A 20,926-nucleotide genomic window follows, 5' to 3' on the forward strand; every position below is an offset into this window, starting at 1 on the left:
CTCAACGCAGGATTAGCCCTAAGCATCCTAAAGCATCCAAGAAAAGTGTGTATCCAACCTTTGCTTGAAGACTTCCAGTGAGGGGGAGCTCACCACCTCCTTAGGCAGCCTATTCCACTGCTGAACTACTCTGACTGTGAAAAACTTTTTCCTGATATCTAGCCTATATCGTTGTACTTGAAGTTTAAACCCATTACTGCGTGTCCTCTCCTCTGTAGCCAGCAGAAACAGCATCCTGCCCTCCTCCAAGTGACAACCTTTCAAATACTTAAAGAGGGCTATCATGTCCCCTCTCAACCTCCTTTTCTCCAGGCTGAACATTCCCAAGTCCCTCAACCTATCTTCATAGGGCTTGGTCCCTTGGCCCCAGATCATCTTCGTCGCTCTCCTCTGTACCCTTTCAATTTTATCTACGTCCTTCTTGAAGTGAGGCCTCCAGAACTGCACACAGTACTCCAGGTGTGGTCTGACCAGTGCCGTATACAATGGGACTATGACATCTTGTGATTTTGATGTGATGCCTCTGTTGATACAGCCCAAAATGGCATTTGCCTTTTTTACTGCTGCATCACACTGCCTGCTCATCCACAAGTACCCCAAGGTCTCGTTCACACACAGTGCTACCTAGAAGCGTATCCCCCATCCAGTAGGCATGCTTTTCATTTTTATGACCCAGATGCAGAACTTTACACTTATCTTTATTGAATTGCATCTTGTTCTCATTTGCCCACTTTTCCATTGTGTTCAGATCTCGTTGAACTCTGTCTCTATCTTCCGGAGTATTTGCCAGTCCTCCCAATTTGGTGTCATCTGCAAACTTGATGAGTAGTCCCTCCACCCCCTCATCTAGATCATTAATAAATATGTTAAAAAGTACCGGGCCAAGCACTGAGCCCTGAGGTACCCCGCTACTCACCTCTCTCCAGTCTGATGAAACACCATTGACAACAACTCTTTGAGTGCGGTTCTCTAACCAATTCCCTATCCACCTAAGTATCTGAAAATCCAGATTGCAGTCCTTCAACTTATCCATCAGAACATCATGGGGAACCTTGTCAAAAGCTTTACTAAAATCCAAGTAAATGACATCAACCGAATTTCCCCGATCCAGCAAACCTGTTACTTGGTCAAAAAAAGAAACTAGGTTGGTCTGGCAGGACCTGTTGGAGACAAATCCATGCTGACTTCCTTGGATCACCAAATTGTCCTCCAGATGTTTGCAGATCGCTCCCTTTAATATCTGCTCCATTATTTTCCCCACAACAGAGGTCAGACTCACTGGTCTGTAGTTTCCCGGGTCATCCTTCCTCCCTTTTTTGTAGATCGGAATAACGTTTGCTCTTTTCCAGTCCTCCGGGACATCTCCAGTCCTTAAAGAGGTTCCAAAGATGATGGACAAGGGCTGTGCAAGTTCTCTGGAAAGTTCTTTGAGTACTCTCGGGTGCATTTCATCTGGACCAGGGGATTTGAACTCATCCAGTGCAGCTAAATGCCTCTCGACAACCTCTCTATCCATGTTAACCTGCCACCCAGACACTATCCTTTGGCTACAGCCATCTCTAGATGTGCCTAAACACTTTGACCTGTGGGAAAAAAACTGATGTAAAATAGGCACTAAGCCTTTCAGCTTTCTCTGCATCTTTCGTTAGAGTTTGTCCATCCGCACCCAACAGTGGGCCTATTGCCTCCTTGAATTTACGTTTGCTCCTCACATAACTGAAAAATCTTTTCTTGTTACAATGGGCTTTCCTGGTCAATCTTAGCTCACTCTCAGCTTTGGCCTTTCTGATGATTGATCTACAGTGCCTAGTAACCTGTAGGTACTCTTCTGTCCTTCCTTCCATTTCCTGAACATTTTCCTTTTCTTTCTTAGTTCCTCTTGAAGTTCTCTGTTCATCCAAATAGGCTTCTTAGAGCTCCTGCAGTGTTTTCGTATTTCTGGAATAGTCATTGATTGAGCATGCAATAGCTCTTGTTTGAGTAGCGCCCACCCTTCACATGCTCCCTTCCCTTCCAGCATTCTCGTCCATGGTATGACACTCATCATGTCTCTGAGTTTATTAAAGTTTGCCCTACGAAAATCCAACATCCGCGTCTGGCTACAAGCTTCCTTGGCTCCCCATCTCAAAAGGAATTCTATGAGGACATGGTCACTTCCCCCTAGGGTCCCCACTTCCTTCACCTTCTTCCGTGTTTCACTAACGCAGCTTTTTCGGCGGCATGCACCGGTTGCAGCCGGCTCCGTGCGTTATCGGTGATTTTAGTCGCTGCCATTCCACCCTGAATGTGCGCTATCCCCCCCATGCATAATGGGCCAATATGTTGAATGTACAATAGCTTCTTTGTTTGTATAGACTAACTTAATCAGTTTGATGAAATGAATTGGCACCCCTAAATTTTGCAGGGCTTTCCTCAATTTGTTGTGATCCAAACAATAAAAAACTTTCCTTTAGTCAATAAAGCAGATGTAGAAATCCTTCTGAGATTCCAGTGACTTCTCCAAAATCCAATGCAGATTTGCTATGAGGTCATGATTGCCATGTCCCTGTTGAAAGCCAGCCTAAACAACTGGTAAATCCCTTTCTATGTTTGCTGCTATGCATTGTTGTATGATTTTAAGCTTTCACTATATTTTTTCCTTTTTTTGTTGCAGCAGTCCAATTTCTTTTTATTTATTTATTTTTGCTAATTTTTGAACGGCTTAGAATATCTTTTGAAAGACTTCAACAGCAAGTAATTCTTACCAGTGCTTTTTTCCTTTTTCTTAATTTTCTCTTTTTATATCTCTTTTTTTCAAAACTTTTTTGGGAGGAATCTGTAGGATTTTGGAGGGGTTTAAAAAATAAAATTTTCTCCCCAATCTTTTTTCTTTGTTAATTGATTCTTTCCCTTCCTTTTCACCTTTTCTCCCTCCTTATCTATTTTAATTGTTAAACATATGTTACAAATGTTATTTCTTGATAATGCAGAGATTATAGTTTGATTCTTGTTTGGAATTGCATTATGGTTTATATAATTATAAAGGGCTGATTGATAATTTTTTTTATTAAGAAACGTGGACAAGATAAAAATTGATCCGATTTTAATACAGAGGGGTAAGATTGTGTTACAGTAACTTTTAAGATATCTGTTGATATAACCATATATTAGATACAAAAATTATATTTTATTATTATACATTATATGGAAAAATTGCATAATATATCAGTAGCTATTAGGAAAATGGCAACATATCAAAAAAGTGAAGAGACTAGATGAAACTGAGAGAGAACAATTTTTTTTGATAGGTTGGAAAGAATATTGCAAATATTGGTGAGTCAAATACAACAATATGAAACAACTCAGAATAATATTCAGTGTATTCTAAAAGATATTTGATGATGTAATTTGGACTTTTTTACTAAATGTACTTCAGAATATGGACTGAGACCCAGAATTTTTGAATTGGATGCAAGGCATATACTCATAACAACAAACAAAGATTTAAATAAATTGAAAACTGACAGAAACATTTCCAAGTGAAAAAGGAACACGCTAAGGCTGGCCCTTATCAGCTCTACTGTTTATCTTGTTGTTTATCTTGTTAGCTACAAAAAATAAGATGAAATATAAAGATTAAAGTAATAAAGGTGGGTGATAAATAATTTAGAATGAAAAGTTATACAGATTACATGGTATTGACAATTTTAGAGCCTTGAATTGCTGTAATATGCAATAGAACACAGAAGAATTTGGATCCCTCTTAGGCTATAATTTTTTAAAATATAATTTTTATATTAATTATATTAGAAAAGTTACATAGAAAAGAAAGAGACTACAAAGAGTTCATATATTCATATATTCATAGGATGCACATTAACTACTGACCCTATCAAGTATCTGGGAATTTATTTATTTATTATATTTCCATACCAACCTCCCTTCAGGATCATGATGTAATAGAACAAAACTGCAATCTGAGAAAAGATATTTATAAGACCTGGAAACTGATACAAAAAGATTTATTAAGATGGGAATTTTTTTAAAAAATCTCCTAGTTGGGCAGAATTTCAGCAATAAAATGAATGTACTTCCTAAAGTAAATTTCTTATTTCAAATGCTGCCAATATAAAGAGAAGAAATAATTTTGTCAGAGTGATAAAGAAAGAGGAACACACTTATGAGTGGCAAGAAACCAAAGATAAACGTAAGATTACTCCAAGATGAAAAAAAGAATTTCCATTCCCAAATACAAAATTATATTACTAAGTGAGAAGCAACCATTTTAGTATAACTGTACAGAATAATAAGTAATTTCACATTAATTTATATTTTTCAATATTTCATTTTTAATAGTTGATCTATGCTGAATTGTTACTCTGATTATAGTAAAATAATGTTTTTGTTTAAATGCTAATGCAGAGCTATAAAAACTATCTTTAAACCCCCTCTGGAGTGGGAGGAATAAAAGAGAAAGGGTAAGTGGGGAGGAGTTAGGGCGGGCCCTGTCCGGGATAAAAACTCAGGGGGCCCAATCAGGAGCCACGAAGCGGCTCCTGATTGGGCCCCCCGAGTGTCCATCCAATTGGCCGCTTGCCCAAGCCTCACTTGCCCTGGCTGGTGAGTCACCGCACAGACAGAGGAAGCTGCCTGCCCGGTGAGTCCTCCGGCTGCCCGCCTCCCACTAGGAAAAGGAGCAGGGACACCGCGTCGAAGATGCGGTGTCCCTGCTCCTTTCCCGCCCTGGGTCCCTTCCTCACGAGCCTTCTGCTGGGCCCAGGCGTTCCCTCGCGGCCGCAGAGGAGCGCCTGCGCCCGGCAGAAGCCTCGCCCGCCTTCCGCCGTCGTTTCCCGGCTTCTGCCGGGCCTAGGCGCTCCCTCGCAATAAACTTTGATAAATATTGACTAATATTAAGATATGGAAAAGAAGATGAGTTTACCTATGTTAGAAGGAGGTGGCTATAATCCTGATATCTATTAATTATTGTTTTATTGCATTGCAAATAATTGCATATAATGAATATAATGGCTCAAAAATCTCTTTTTTCCTATAAGCCTGTCTTTTCTTTGAAATAGAAATAAATTAAATTAATAATAATCTAATAAAATCTTACCTAAAGCAGCTTGGCAAGCTGACATCAAGTACAGAAACACGGGGGGAGGGGGGGTTGTACTTGAACAAAGACCTGGGAGGCTGCAAATGCTGGCTCACAATATTCTCAATTAATCCCAAGTATTTCTGGGATTTTTCATGACCCATTTTTGATATCCTAAAAAAAATTCATTGTATCTGAAAAATATTGCTAAGGTAGTTTCAGATATTTATGTATCTTGATTAAATGATTAAATTAATGCAAAATATTACATCCATAGTTCCAACACCAGTGAGCCAGTTTAGTTGGAAGAGAAGAGTTATAAGCAAATTTGTTACCTTTCTTTCTTGGAGTGACTTGTGCACCTTTTAATAGTTGTGTGACTGACAGAAATAAGTGTGCCGTTAAGTATGGTGATGAAGTAAAGCCTCACCAGATGAATTTCTGCTTGGAGGCTCGTCAGAAGAAAATACAGAGATGTAAGGTTCATGTAAGGAAATAAACTGGCTAGCTTGCAGACTTTCTGGCCCATTAAGGCAAAGACTTTTAAGCTTGTATTTTGTAGCTTTTCAATAAGTTTGGGTGATGTGTTGCACTTGTGACATGGCTACATAAAATAAATCTCATAAGCCTCTAACCTTGTCTGAACACGGAAAGGAAAGGCTTGCCTGATTTATGGGGGGAAGCCTTAAGCTGTGGGTGACATTAGCAGTGAAAATGTCAACCTCAGTAGTATGTAGTAAGTAAGCATGCTGTAATTTCACTATACTTAATCTTATGGAACAATAACCATGGCTTGTGCATTTCTACTGAGGGGCAGGCCTGCATGCTGCGCTGTTCATATAGAGACCTCTTGAAAGAGCCTTGTCTTGATGGCTTAGCTTGCTATTGTGACTTGCAGCACCAGACACCACATTGCACATCTGCGCAGCATGGATTGTCTGCTACATGTTCCTGATGGAGGCTGGCAGTAGAATAGAGATTTTCATGTGATGATGAAGTATGACCTGGATTCCTGAGTGGAATTTTACTAGATATTAAAAGACTAACTAGCTCAATCTCTAGCAGACATTTCTAGTAATATCTAATCAACAGGGCTCAGATGTGAGCTTGCTTTGCACTGCATCAGACCATTGGTCCATTACAGTCAGTCTTGGTAGTGGCTTATCAGAGTCTCAGGTCTTTCACATCAGTTCATCCCAGGTATTTGGAGAGATGCAAGGTTTATTGTACCACCAAAACTAGAAAGACCATGGCATCCATGTGGCTTCATATATACTAATATTCTTCCTGAATTACAATGCACAAATATTATCTCTTTAATAACTACTAAACAATGTCATGTATTTTTATATCAATTGTTATCAAAATGATTAGATATAGTGATATATGTTATCAATTTTGGCAAAGCAAAATATATTTCAGTTTCCAAGCTTATCACAAGATTTCAAGAAGGCATTTGAGCACCTGAAAGAACCTGTTAAGTTAATTTTTTAAATCATGAAATTTAGTCCTAGTGCCCTACATGTGGTGAACATATTTTATAAATCCTTGTTAGTGCAACTAAAAGCGAGGATTATAGGCTATAAATTTTTCCTACTTCAGAAAGGAATCCTCCTTGTTTTTCTGCTCCCCATTAACAAAGTCCTTTGCCAGAATACTGATATTCCTGGAGCAAAAATAGGCAAATCTCCTTGTAGATTATGTTATACAGAACCTTTCTGAACCAGAGGAGACGATAACAGCAGCTCAGCAGTGTGGGAATGCAAAAGGTTTCACAACTGTCCAGTCAAAACCAGAAATTCTTGCTCTGAATCTACCCTTCTAATACCAAAATCAAAATAATATTTAATTTTAACATATAAATGTGTTGCTTTCACCAAAAAGGACCTGGGGCATAAATTACTGCAAATGTGCATCCTAGTTTGAAATAATCATGAACGTTTAATCCTGACCATTAAAAAAGAGACTTCAAGGAATGGCAAGGAAGATAGTTTTCATGACTAATGAGACAGAATTAAATTAAATGATAATCTTTCAAAAAATTATTCTCTTCTCTTTACACAGATCTACTGAGTGGCAAGAAATGTAACTTTGTCCCATCTTCACTATACACTACAGCTCCTGACCTGTGCAAGCATTATTCTACATGGTTCCTGAAACCCTTAGAATTAGGTTTCCTTGTATCAAATGGAGGGGGAACATGGCAAAGATCTGCATCTATCAGCTCTTTTCTGCTGACAGATCACTGGATCCAGATCTATAAGAAAGCTTCAAGACTCTTCTCCCACAGTCGTTTTCTCAGATTTGCCATTTCACACCCAGCGTTAAGGGTGGAAATGCAGTACACCTCCATCAGTGGTGTTCTTCACTTGTGTTGCATTGTCAAATATGCCAATAAACCAAGACATTTATTGTTATTTTCAGGCTGTGCAGCAGATTGGTCATGTTATGCTGTGTGTACATTCTGCTTTTAATTGATTTGCTGCTTCCACTTTGCAAAGCTTATCTTTGCTATCTTAATTGCTACAGGCACTCCTGCAAGGAACTTCCGTAAATGTCAGTCTGGCTTGTTTGGTCTAGCAGCTCTGCTCTGGAAAGATAAAATAATCTTTATGCCAATAAGGTTTTGTTGGGCATCTTACAGAATGATACACATTTTTACAGCATCTCAGATGAATTTGGATTGGTTTGGATGAATGTTATGGTTTGTGGATATTATATATAGAACAGAACGTATTTTCATATGTGGGGGTACCTTACCCTGTGGCATATCATTGGTTCATTTAGCTCAGCACTGTCTGCTCTAACTAGCAGGAGCTCTTCAAGATCCTAGGCAGACAAAGAAATATCTCTCAACCCTGCTACCTCAGATGTTTTAACTGGAAATACCAGGGATTGATCCTAGGATCTTCATCATATAAAGCATGTGCTATACCACTGACCCACAACACTCTCTGCAGACCATTTACTTTCTGGCCAACTCATAAAGATATGTTCGGTATTAACAGGATCTTTTTGTGCAGGGTCGAGTCTGCACGGGGCTTTTTATCCACTCCCTGCCCAAATAAATCCCTCCCATCTACACTGAATTCGCTTTCCATTTTGATTTGGGGCGCTTTAAATTTCCCTTCTGCAACATACATGATTGATATGCAGTGACCCTACCTTTCCTCTGTGATATTTTTAAAAATGCTACCAGTATAAGTGTAGATTTCTCCTTTTTGCAAATTAACTTACTGCTCCTGCTTGCAATGTTGACTTAGCAAAGCAGTCTTCCCTGACTGGCCAGGGTGTCAGTTCAAAGACTTCCTGGTTCCCGGTTGCAAGAATTCCCTCCCTGTTTTAAAGTGACTGCACTCCTGAAGCCCACACTATTCTCAGCAGAGATTTGCTTCATTCTTTGAGAGGCCGCTGCTGGCTTGGGTGTCAGAAAAGAAGAAATAAAGCACTAGTGCCGGCTGAATTTTACCCCCCTCGCCAGTTCAGGAAAGGTAGTTCAGCTTCATGACCACTACTCTCCTCACTGCTATGAGCTTCCCCAATCAAGTATAGAAGGCTTTCTGTTTCCATTGGGGAGGGGTGAGGAAGGAGAAAGACCAAGGTTCAAATTGATCTGAATTCAGCAGGACTGACAGGGGGGGGGGGAATTGCAGAATCAGTCCTGGTACACCCTGATCTTGAGAACAGGCATCTCTTTGTGGGACTCTCCCAAGTTCTAAGGGTGGGAATTGGAGGAAATTGGTACAACCTTTTGTATGAGTACTGGGACAGTAAAACAAATTAAAAAATCAGTGTGCATATGCCAAATCATGTTGCATATCACAACACTGCAGTTATTTATTATTCATACAGAGTAAAACAAATTAATTAAAATGCATAGGGGATAAATGGAAGCAAATTTCAAGTCTCTGAGACTGTGATTGCATAGGCCTTGGTATGGAATGAGAAAATCAACACCAACATACAGTTTTTCGCAAGAGAATGGCCACAGCCTTATTGTCATGCAAATGGCATTAGTGCAGCATGGATGGATCCAGCCATCTTGTTTCCAGCAGACCACAAGGAAATCCCAACCCCATCAGCCAGATCCAGAAGTGCTCGACTTGAGATGGCACTGTAGCTCAACATCCACTACTTCTTATGGAGGCCCCCGATATGGGGGAGTCCAGTGCACAAGCTCAACCTCCCTCCAATATGGAGCTGCCCCATGCACTATAACTGCCAGCTGTGACAAAAGAATATGCAAAACAATACTATTCTATACAAAATTAGTACAAGGCATACAATCAAGAAACCTGTTACAGCAGTGCCCCAGTAGCGGAGAAGAGTCCAGGAGCCACCAGACAGCCTCCTATAAAGGGATGGTCTGACCCAGCCCCCTGACCTATCCTGCGGCCTGATGGCCAATCAACATGTGGCCCGTATGGAATGACAGGAACTCCCCTCCGCTCCCACTGAGTGGCAAGAAATCAAGCACCGCTGCTTCCAGCCCCCAGGAACTCTGCCATCCCAGCATCCCTGTGTGGCCACAATCTGCGGCCTAGATAAACAATGAAATGTCAAGGAACCTAGTTTTTCCTAATAATGAAGTCTGTGATAATTAGTTCTCAAGAAAGAATATTAATGTGAATAAGGGAATAACCATTTCTACAGATCAAAGACTAGTCTCAGTGAGAGAATTTTCATCATTTTTTTTGGTGGGAGCAGGATCAGCTTGACTGGAATTGAGATGTAGCAAAGGCCTCTCTAGTGCATTACTTCGATATGTGGGTTTTTCATTATATGAAGCAAAGTGTGTCTGTTCACCCTGACTAAGCTGAGCTTGTAAAGGAAAAAGGAATCACTTGCTCACATGCCGTATCCTATCTTATGTAGGGACGCAACCTAAATTATCAGATTTCAGCATATGGAGAGAAAAGTGCAATTCCCTTCTCTTGCTTGGCTCAGAATATGCAGTGCAACCACTAAAAAAAATAGTAGAATAACATAAATGGAGGGAGGAGGAATGGTGATGGTTGGTAGCAAATGAAATATGCTATTTCTATCCAGCTCTGCATAAGCAGTAAAAGAAGACATAAAGAAGTTTTCAGCCGTTCAGTGTGAGGCAAGGCTCATAATATAAAAACAAACCATCAAATTTTAGAGGCTGCTAAAACAGAGGCAACAATACCACGAAAAGAGAGAGCAGATAGATTTCATGGGAACATCTTTAATGTGAGGGCTCTCTTTTTTCCCCTGTCTGTGCTTGTGTAACAAAAAACTCTAGCTTATTTTCAACACTAGTATCCCAATTAATTTTGTTAGAGCTGTGATTCTGACCTGTGTTTCTTTCTTTTTGAAGGCAAGCCAATTAAATTCAGGTTTATTTGGCACCTCTCCCTTTCAATCTAAATTAATAGTGATACATGTGTGTGTTGAGTATCTGGTCCAACGATATTGAAGAGCTGTAAGCTTGTAAACTCTCAACGCTGCTGGAAAAGAGACTGATTTAGAAATGTTCATTATGTGCAAATAAACTATCAGTTTGTTCTTTGTTTTTTTAAAATTATGTCCTTTGCAAAGTGAGCCAGTATGAAAGCTGTGGGTTAAGGCTTTGATTTTGCTTTGATGAACTGATTTGTGTATTATGTGCCCCAAAGTGTATGTGGAATTGCATCTAGTTCCACCTCCCTCACAAGGATTGTGTATGGTACATATTTTGCAAACAAATTTATGACATTCATAGTTTCTATTTCTAGACATATGGTCCCAGCTGTTGAATATGTATTTAATGTGCAAAACAGCCCTGCAGTTTAATAACTGATAACGAAATATGCGTCATCATATGCAGGGCTTGGCTTGAAACCTTGCAGAAATACTGTGGGTTGGTTCTAGTGGAAAAACTCACAAGGTGTATCTTTCCTTGCCTCCCCCCCCCCCTATCATTTGGAGATCTGAATATATCTGGAAAATACCAGTGCAATATTTTCTGGATATGATTTTGGCGTGGCTGTGTCCCAGTGTACGTCCTAAACTCAGGTCAGATCTTCTGAAGTGTGTCAGAAGAACATAGTTAAATAGAGGCAATGAAAAGTGTTCTAGAACTAATTAACAAATTAAATATTAACAAATCATTGGGTTCAGATGGCATAGACTGGAGGTTTCTTAAGAAACTCAAATGTGAAATTTTCAATCTCCTAAACTTGTTGGTAAAACTGGCCTCCCAGAGTTTTGAAAGACAGTCAATTAACATCAATTTTAAAAAAGGAAACAAGAGATGGTAGATAAAAATACAGTCAGCATAATTTCATTTCTAGGTAAACTGGTGGAAATTGATAAATATAGAATTATTAAGCAAATACAGAACCATGACTTAGTGAAGAAAAATTCTGCTCTCAGAGGGTATGTGGAACACATAGGTGCTCTGGGGCTACTTGGTCAGGGCCCCCTACACTGGGTGGGCCCATGGGCATTGCCTCTGCTTCTTCCTTGGAGGCAGCGTGGCAGGGGCAGTGTAGCTACTGCCTTGGCCTCGGAGGTGGTGCAGCCACTGCATCGGCCCCTAATGGCAGAGGCTGGGCATAAACTTCTCTCACACAATGGGGTTCCATGGGTATTAGTATTGGGATTGATGGCATTTAAATTGTTCATAAATTATCTGACATGGCAAAGCAGCCATCTTTGCTGATAACAGCAATTATCATGGGTAGTGCAAACCAAGACAACTTGGGAAAGGGTTTCTCCCGATTGTCCCGAGATAGAAATAAACGTATGCATGATGAGGCAAAAAATCCCTTAATTGTGAACCGATTAAAGACATTCAGTATTGGACCCTTTTCAATCTGGCTTCTGGCCCAACCATGGGGCAGAGTTGGTTCTGGTTGTTCTGACAGATGACCTCTGAAGATATTTGGACCAAGGTGGTTCAGTGCCGCTGATATTACTAGATCTTACTATGAGATTTTACAAAGTAGTCCATGAGCTGCAAGATCTCCTCGCCAATGCAGAGATACAGAGGACAGCCCTACAATGGCTGATCTCCTTTCTCCATGGTCAGGGTCACAGGACTGCTGTCAGGAAAGAACAATTGTGCCACTGAAAGCTCCAGTGTGGAGTTCTACAAGGCACAATTCTCTCCTCAATTCTTTTCAACATCTTTATGCGCCCTCTAGGCCAGCTTGATGGAGGTTTGGCTTGGATGTCACCCAGGACTATCAGTGAGTGAGAGGATGGCCAAAAACATCCCCTGGGTGCCTGCAAGCCATGGTGAAGTGGCTCCAACAAAATGACCTGAAGCTCAGCCCCCTGTGGCTGGGGAGGTGTCATGACTGCACATACTGCATCGCCTGGTGAGCTGCCAGAGGACTCCCCAGAGGCAGTAGCTGACCTAGGTGCACTGCCTGGTCCAAGCACACCCCCTGCACCTCCTGCCATCAAGGAGCATATTGAGGATCAGGGCCAGCCCAATCCCCCAGATGATGAGCAGCCTGGCCCCAGCCCTATGTACTACCTTATGTAAAACCACAGGACAAGACCCCATTGAGCTTAGAGGACTCACCAGAGCAGTAGTGATGGCAACAGTATGCAAATCTGACAGCTGTCAGAAGATCAGCCCAGCTTTCAGTATGCTGTCCGTCTTGATGGGGAGCAGCAGCTCCTTTCTCAGATGAGGATTAGGCCCAGCTGCAAACCCACTGACTGAAGCCTTCTCCCCCCAGCCAAGTTGTACTTAAGAAGAGGCTTGAAGCACCTCTCTTCATGGGTGCAATGCATGTTTTCCCTGCCCAGCTTCCCAGATGCATGGTGTTCCAGTTCACTACAGCAAAACATTGCTTGACTGACTCCTGGTTACTGAATTCAGCTTTGTCTTCTGACTTCATCACTGGTTCCTGATTTTGACTTGTATTCATTCCTGGTTCCTGACCTCAGCTTGTTCCCTGACTCTATTCCTGGATTTCAACTCTGCTTCCAGTTACTTGACCGCAGTACGGCTTTGGCACTCTCTGTGGCAAATGACCCTGAAGTCAGGTGACCAATCTGGATTTCCAACTGCTGTGACTTCAGGCCTGTGGGGGCGCTTATTCAACAGAGCAAGCGAGTGGTAATTTATTCAGATTATTTTTTAGGATTTTAAAGTTTTTATTGTATGGAGATTTACTTGTAAGGCTTATTTGTGAGGCTCTTTGGTCTTGGCCCCCCCCACCGGGTGGAATGAGCTCTGAGAAGAGCTGCAGGCCCTTCAGGAGCTGGCTCAGTTTCAAAGGGCCTGCAAGATGGAGCTCTTCCACCAGATATTTGGTTTGGGTCAATAATCAATAATCAGTAACCCCATTCAGTTGGCTTCTTCCTGCAATGAACCCTCCTCTGAGATAAACAAAAAGCATCTATAAGACATGGCTTCAGATATTGGTGCAGTTATGGAATTGAGCAAGGTGTTTTAATCTGTTTTAATATGTTACAAATTTTTAAATTAATGATAGTTAATTCTTCTAATGTTATTTTAATGACTATGCTATTTAATTACCTTATTGCTAACCACCTTGAGCCAGCTCGCTGGGAGGGGCAGTCATATAAATGCAAATAATAAAGACATTAACAAAAATGGACACAGGATTGGGTTCTACTTATAATTTCCATTAATGGATGAAGAATGGATCTTTGCCAGTTTCCCCTTCTATGTAGGCTTCTTACTTTATGCTGTTTCTGGTGCCCATCTGACATAAACAGCATTGAGGAGGAGCATTTGGGGCCATAGGAGGAGAGGGAGGCAGATTTTCAGTGGGATTTAGCCATTTGTTTGTTTGAACCTGGGAAATAGCAACAAGTGCAGTCAGCCCCCGCCCCCTCTAAGTTTTACTCAATAATTGTAAAAATTAAAGATTAAAAACTATTATTTATTTTACCCCTTTCTGATTATTTTTGCAATTATTTTTTCAAGTGTTTCCTTCTCTCTGTAAATAAAATCAGACGTTATGAAGCTATACAATATAGCCCATGTTTTGGTGCCCATACTTGCGTGGGAAGATAGTCTTCTACTTTGTCTTCCAGACTCCAAGGTTGAGTTCTGAGTGGCTCAGATATTACTCTTGCCATGGAGATTAGAACAACTCACTACTGCATTGCAAATCTCCCTTCCCAAGATCCATGTGTCGGGAACCCGCTTGCTAACTGAAAAAACAGGGTGCCCCTTTGAAGAAAACGTCACGCCAGGCCTGGTGAACGATACAACAGGAACAAGCTTTATTTCAGCAACGTGGAGTCCGCTGGTATGGAGTAAGAGCTTCCACCGAACTCCAGGTGGAAGCTCCCTTTTATACAAAACCCACCTCCTTAGGCTGTATTGCCCCACCCAGTACTTGCGGAGGGAACATGCTGATACAATCATGACTCATGCACATATGCGAGGTTTTCCGGGGTTCCTGATGGCCCATTTTCCTGGAACAAAGGGCCATCTCCGGGCCCTTGTCAAAAGGTGGAGGGGGACATTGAGGTTCTTTAGCGGCCATTGCCACCTCAACGATCGGGTGGGGCGCCCAGCTGCCGGCTTGCCTATGATCACCATGCCCTACCTCCGTGATCGCGGGCGCCTCTGATGGCGGGGTTCGGTCCCGTTCCCAAGCCACCAAGGACCGAACCACGACACCATGCTTATGGAGAAACTGGCAACATGACAGTTCCATTGTGGGATATTCTCAGGGATACAGCTAGAAGTCATTTGGGAAGTTTGCCCAGAAGGGATGCTGTTTTCATGTGGTGAAGGAAATTCTGAACCATCTCTCGTATGTATGGTGGGATGCCTGTTTGTATGATGATTTTCTGGTAAGCTTTTATAGACCATCAGGTCCAGTGCAGTCTTCACTGACTGGTGTTGGCTGTCTGTGGTATTAAGACAGAGGCCATTAGCAGTTCTGCTGCTTGGTATCTTTTAATTGGAGATGGCAGGGATTGAACCTGCTTAAAATATATGCAACATTTCATGAATTTGTATGTTGTTGTTCAGGGGCCACACTAATCTTCTGTATCATTCCAATCTATTTATGTGCCGCCCAAGCAAACATGAGCAATACACTTTAAACTACTGCTTTGTAGCTCTCCATGGTTTCTCAGTTTTAATTAAGCAAAAGTTCCCATGGTTTTAATTGCAAATAGGAGATGACAGTCTCCCACTTCAGCCGGCAGCCATCCATCTATTGGAAATCAAATGCATTTTGATCTCATTCCCAGTAATAAGTTTTTAAAATGTAAACTGTAAGCCTGGTTTCCATGTCAGTTCTTGTTTTTCCTGAAGCCAACATATATCTGGTGAAGATGGAACATTTTGCTGTTGGTGCTACAGCAAGGCTTTGTGGAAGCATTGTATTGCAAATAAAATTAATTGGATCACATTTACTTGATTGCTAGAATTCTCTAGGTAGACACAATTCCTGTTGATTTTGAATTACTGAAAGTTGTTTCAGAATTAGGTAAATAAGCAAATTGGCTCATACTGCTAAAGGGGACTGTTGTTTTCTTATACAGCCAGTGATGTTAACATTCTATAATCCCTTATTATCAATCCAACTTAAGTTTTTATCCATTTTGATTTAAGCTATTAATTCTAAAGTTCTAATAAAGTAATAAAACAAAGGAGGGCACGGGGATTTGTTTTTGTTTTGTCATGAAGTCACAACTGACATACAGTGACCCTGTAGAGTTTTCAAGGCAACTGACTAACAGAGGTGGTTTGCCATTGCCTGCCTCTATGTGGTACCCTAGGACCTCCTTGATGGTTTCCCAAGTATTAACCAGGGCAACTCTGCTTAGTTTGCAAGATATGGTGAGATTGGGGTAGCCTGGGCTATCCAAGCTAGGAGGAAAATAAAATTTATGTTTTTGTTATCCCAATCTTGCATGTCCAGAATAAGGCTTATAGGACAGCACATGGATATTGCTCTGTTCCCTGAGACATGAGATATAAAGGAGAGCAAGCTGAGGCATTTCTTTGAGAAAAGTCCAAAAGTTGCTTATTGAGGTCCACAGAGAGCTCTATAGGTGTCTTTGCAATAGGCAGGAATTGCTAAGAACAATTTGCCAGTAGAAACCCAGGGTTTATGTACACAATCCTTCCCTCTGCCCATCACACATTTAGCATGCCAAAGCACTTTCCCACAGAACACAGTTTCTTATCTTCATAGAAAATCCAGAGCAGAGAGTTAAAACTGTGGTGCTAGTAAGATGTTACAGCCATTTGACCTTCAGACAAGCATATACAGATAACACCTGCAGATAAACAGAATCTCTTGGGAGCAGACTACTGGGGGCAGGGAGATCAGAGTGGCTAATATCCCCTGGAAACCAAAGTAAGGATCTGGAAAAAGCAGGTATGTAGCACAACAAAGACAGAGGTGGAGCTACATGACACCCACCATATTGAAGGCAAAGGAGCACAAACCTGACTTGCTTGTATATGCTCCCCACTCCCCTTTATTTTTTGAGGCGAGAAGTCTTGCAAAGCTCCAACTCTGGCAATGCAGTGCAAACCTGGAAGTGAGCAAAGTTGGTTTTCTCCTTGTTAACCAGAATCTTAAAAATTAGGATTTAATGTAGGGCTGGAATCCTGGTTACCTGGCCCTCAAATAAGCCTAGTTAATCCATATGCTTTCATTCCTGAATTAAAATTAACAGGAAACAGTGTTTAAACACAGTTCTCAGCTCAAGAAGGAGGCACATGCCTGAGTGGAAGCATGTTGAGGGGGTATACTTTTTTCTTTAATCATGGTGATGAGTATCATTTGAATGCAGCCTGGATGTCTTGTCTTAATATGGAGAGACTAGAGGCAAAGCCCATTGTATGATGAAATACAATGGGCGCTAGCATGCCTCTGGGGTCCTCGCTACCCTCCTGGATGGTCCCCCTCCCCCCGATGGTGGCAGTCTGGCCACCCTCCCCCCGAGTCCCAGGGCCCTTGGAGTGGGTCCCAGGTGGGCCAGACAGCGTCCCCGCAGCATGGGTTCCCCCCCGCACGGATTTACCTGATCCATGGGGTGCTTTTCTGGGCGGGGGAGGCTGAGCGGCGTGATCCACAGCTATGCGAGCCTCCCAATTGGCCACTTGGCCCCTGAGTGGCACTCCAAGTTTTTATCCCGGACGGGTCCCGCCCTAACTCCTGCCACAGAACCCTTACTCTTTTATTTATTCCGCGGCGTGCTGTGCCGCGGGGCAGGGTTTAAAGATCTACTGATCAGTGACCCTGGGCAGCAAGTCTAGAATATTTCTTAAAACACTGGATTATAACTTTTAGCTTATTCTAAAAGAAAGTTTGACTTGGGGTCCAAAGAAAATATAAGCACTATTTCTTGACTATGTTGCTCTGTATGGCTGTTACTTCAACTGAAAGAGCCCGTAATCCTAATCATTCACATAATACGTACTTTCTTTCACCAGCCTAGGCTTTGTGGGCATGTGGAAGATCTTACAATGTATGAAGGGAGGTTATAAAAATGGAACATAAAGAGATGAGAGATGTGGTGGAGGAAAAGGATGGGCCTGGAGGCTTAACACCTGCTTGGCAGGAAGAGAGGCTGAAACAATTTCTGGAATATGCGGAAGAAAGAATAGTCTGTCACTTGGATTACTGCAACGTTAGAACAACTGTGATGGGATCACAATGACACTTCCTGTGCCCCAGCCTCTGTGGAATGTACACATATGGCCTATTAGATAGGAGAGAGTTAAGAACAGGGAGTGGAACATTTTATGGCAACTGAGTGAGAGGTTCTTTTGCAGACTTGGTGGGATTTTTTTCAAAACATGATATTTTTATGAACTTATTAATGTGCTATCTTTCTCCCTAATGGCAGTCCAAAATATCTAACAAGACACAATGCAATGTAGATAATTAGGAGAAGAAAAGGTTTTGAGTGTAGGGCAGGTGTGTTCTCTCTGCCAGCCGGCACATCTTCCAGCCAGCTCCAGGCTATGGCGCCACAGCTAAGAACCCTGCAGCTTTCCCCCTTTGTCTTACATTACAGGTTTCTGCTTCTAGGCCAGTTTAGGCTACCTACAAGAAAAGGGCAAGGCATAGAGTCAATTACGGGATGTTAACAGCAGCTGGCTGGTGCTCCAAGTCTTTCCCTTCCTGAGGGTCAAACAAGATGTGAACTCCACAACTAGATCCTCGCTGTATTGAAAAAATGTAAATTAAAGCTATACTGGGGCCTAATTAAAGTCAGGCTTGCATGGGAGGGAAAGAGAAGGTTTGACTGCATCCCACCTTGTCCAATGTAACCAGGGGAAACCGAATTTCCTTCTTCCTTCCTGCTGTTATTCCGCTAAGAAAATAAAACAAACAAAATGTCAAGCAATCTTTTTTCCTTTGGGAACTAGTAAGTGTGAAGGTTGGGATGTGTTTCAAACTGAGCCCTGTCTTCACCTCCTATGCATCTCTGGATAAGCATTGTTAAAATGCTGGGAAGAACCGGTTATGGATCTCTCATTGTCTGACCTGTGCTGACCCTGATTCTTCCTCATGCTTCTGTTTAGAACTGCATGATTCCTGCATGGAAAAAATAGTGTGTTAAATTAGAACTTGTCTATCATAATAGTCACCCTCAGCATTTATATAGGGTATACAGTGTTCAAAGCACTTCTGTACATCATCTCATAGTCCTTTTCTTTCAAAACAGCGCATTTATAGAAGTAAAAAACCCAAACTAGTATTATAGTTTTAATGTTGCTGAGCAGCTCCCCATTGTAGTTGTTTCTTGCATCTCCTACTGTTCTTTACAATACGTTTCCATATGGCTTTTCTGAGTCTGAGCTTTTCAAAGCAAGGAAGGATGCCCTAGCTTAGCTCCCAATACTTGCTAATGGAGTCTAAGTGTGATAATGTAATCCTTCTAAGTGGCTACTTAAAATTGCCTCAGCTGTGTGATTTTATTTGAAGAACTTGGAATGTAAGATGGAAATATGCATCTTTTTTTTTTACAAAGTCCTTTGTGTTGTCATTAAGTGATGGTGCTTCATAATAGGTGAACCTGTCTGGCTGAGTGGCCCCTGTTTACAGCAGCAGCAGATTTAGCTTCATGTGCCTGTGTGGTCCATTCTGCCTAGCTTCTCATCCCGGCGCATTGCCCATGTATTGACAGATGGAATGCAGGCTGAAAATGTACGGAGGAGCCCCTCAGGGTCAGAGAAGGGTTAGACGGTGCGTTGCTGATGTCACCCATCAAGTATCACACAGAGTGCATTCTGAACTGCTGTGAATGTCACATGCAGCTAACCCAGCTGGGAGCAATTCCATTCCTTTCTGGTAGCTGAAGCATGTGTTCCTCCCTTAGGAGAGAATGCTTGCTGTGCATCCCCCAGCAGAGAACATATGCTCCTGAATCTTTCCAGTCAGTCGCAAACGTTTCCCCTCATACTTCTTTCCTTTGGTGCCAGTTACCTCACCTGCGGTGCGGACCTTTCCCTTCTTTCTCCTTCAGCCCTTGTTATGGCTCTTGTTGCCCCCTTGTCCTTTTAGTTTTCTTATGGGTTCAGCTTGGTTTTTCTGCTGAGGCGTTGGTTCAGTTCTGTGGCTGCTGAGGGGAACTTGTTCAGTGATGTTAAAATATGAGCAGCTTCAGTTAACTGGCATTTCTCTTTCATTTCAATTTTCCCACGTGAATAGTGACAACGGACAGTCCAAAAAGGTATCAGGGAAATAAGACAACACATAATTCCCTCCCCTCCTGTAAACCTTGGAGCAGAAGCACATCAGCTGGGTTCTCTTTTTGTGAGTATTCAGCTCCTGTTAGCTTTAATGGGAGCTAGCTGTGCTAGGTTCATGTGCTTGGAACACAATGCACTCTTCAGCTCTTGGCTGTTACAAGCCCTTATCTTCTATTTCCATATTGATGGTATGGAAAGAAAAGCCGCTCTAAAAAACAAATCCATTCCTTTCCTTAAAGTACCCCCCCCCCTTTCTTCCTCTCTCCCTCATGTTCCCTTATTTATAAAGAGAGAATAGCAGCAATGGATACTATATTTCAGCCTACTACAAGGGAAGAATTGATTGATTCTGTGTGAAAGAGGCACCAACCAGGATTTATCTGCTGGTTTGGAAGGTCTGTTGAGTCAGACACCCTGAATATACTATATGCCATCTACCATTTCCTTCCAGGAGACCATGACCTCTAAATAACAGAAGTACTGGAGGAATGAGACACCTATTGCCATGTGCTTCACATTTTCAATAAATTAGAAATGCATAGAATGGAAGATGGGAGCTAAATGTTTTGCTGTTCCAATCTACAGAATGTGATTCCGCTGACACAAAGGAATTTAGACATGGAATTTTTATCTCACTGTAACTATTAATGATTTTAGAATGAAAGTTGGGACTTTTGGGCCACTACATGCATTAAATATTAAATAACATAGCATAACTTGCGAATGATATCTCCATTTCTCTTGATTAGAGTTTTACATAATTACATTTCAATCTCATATTTCCTGGTTTTCATGGTCTCATGATCCTGCTGTATGTTTCATACCCCCAAAATAAAATGACAGCGTAATGGAAGATAAACTCAGGGCTTCTGAAGAAGTAGGCTCTAGTCCACGAAAACTGATGCTAGAAAGACATGTTGTTGATCTTTAAGGTGCCACAAGGCCCTCGTATATTTTTGTTGTGATTCTGTTTCTGAAATCATTTAGACCTTGAGCTGTGCCCCAAATTTCACTTGCTTTGTGTTTTGGCTCAGAGTATGGCTTCAGAAGGAAATGCATCTTTATCTCAGGTTTGCGAGAGGAGAAATCCTTACTCATTTTCTTGAAATTCCGGTACCTGTGTTGGAACTAAGTTGGCAGCTTCTTTTTTTATACTTCAGTATTTTGCTGACTCAGAGTTT

The 20,926-nt window shown here is 41.6% G+C and overlaps 1 protein-coding gene and 1 pseudogene across 9 annotated transcripts in view; one reads left to right on the forward strand and one right to left on the reverse strand.

Annotated features, from left to right (window-relative positions):
- The window catches only part of LOC143829878 (tetraspanin-4), a 724,382-nt gene that overhangs the window by 283,945 nt on the left and 419,511 nt on the right, over nt 1–20,926 (forward strand). The window lies entirely within an intron of this gene.
- LOC143831040 (U6 spliceosomal RNA) lies at nt 15,012–15,109 on the reverse strand (annotated as a pseudogene).

The sequence above is a fragment of the Paroedura picta genome, chromosome 2 (genome assembly GCF_049243985.1).
Source record: "Paroedura picta isolate Pp20150507F chromosome 2, Ppicta_v3.0, whole genome shotgun sequence".
Lineage (NCBI taxonomy): Eukaryota > Metazoa > Chordata > Lepidosauria > Squamata > Gekkonidae > Paroedura > Paroedura picta.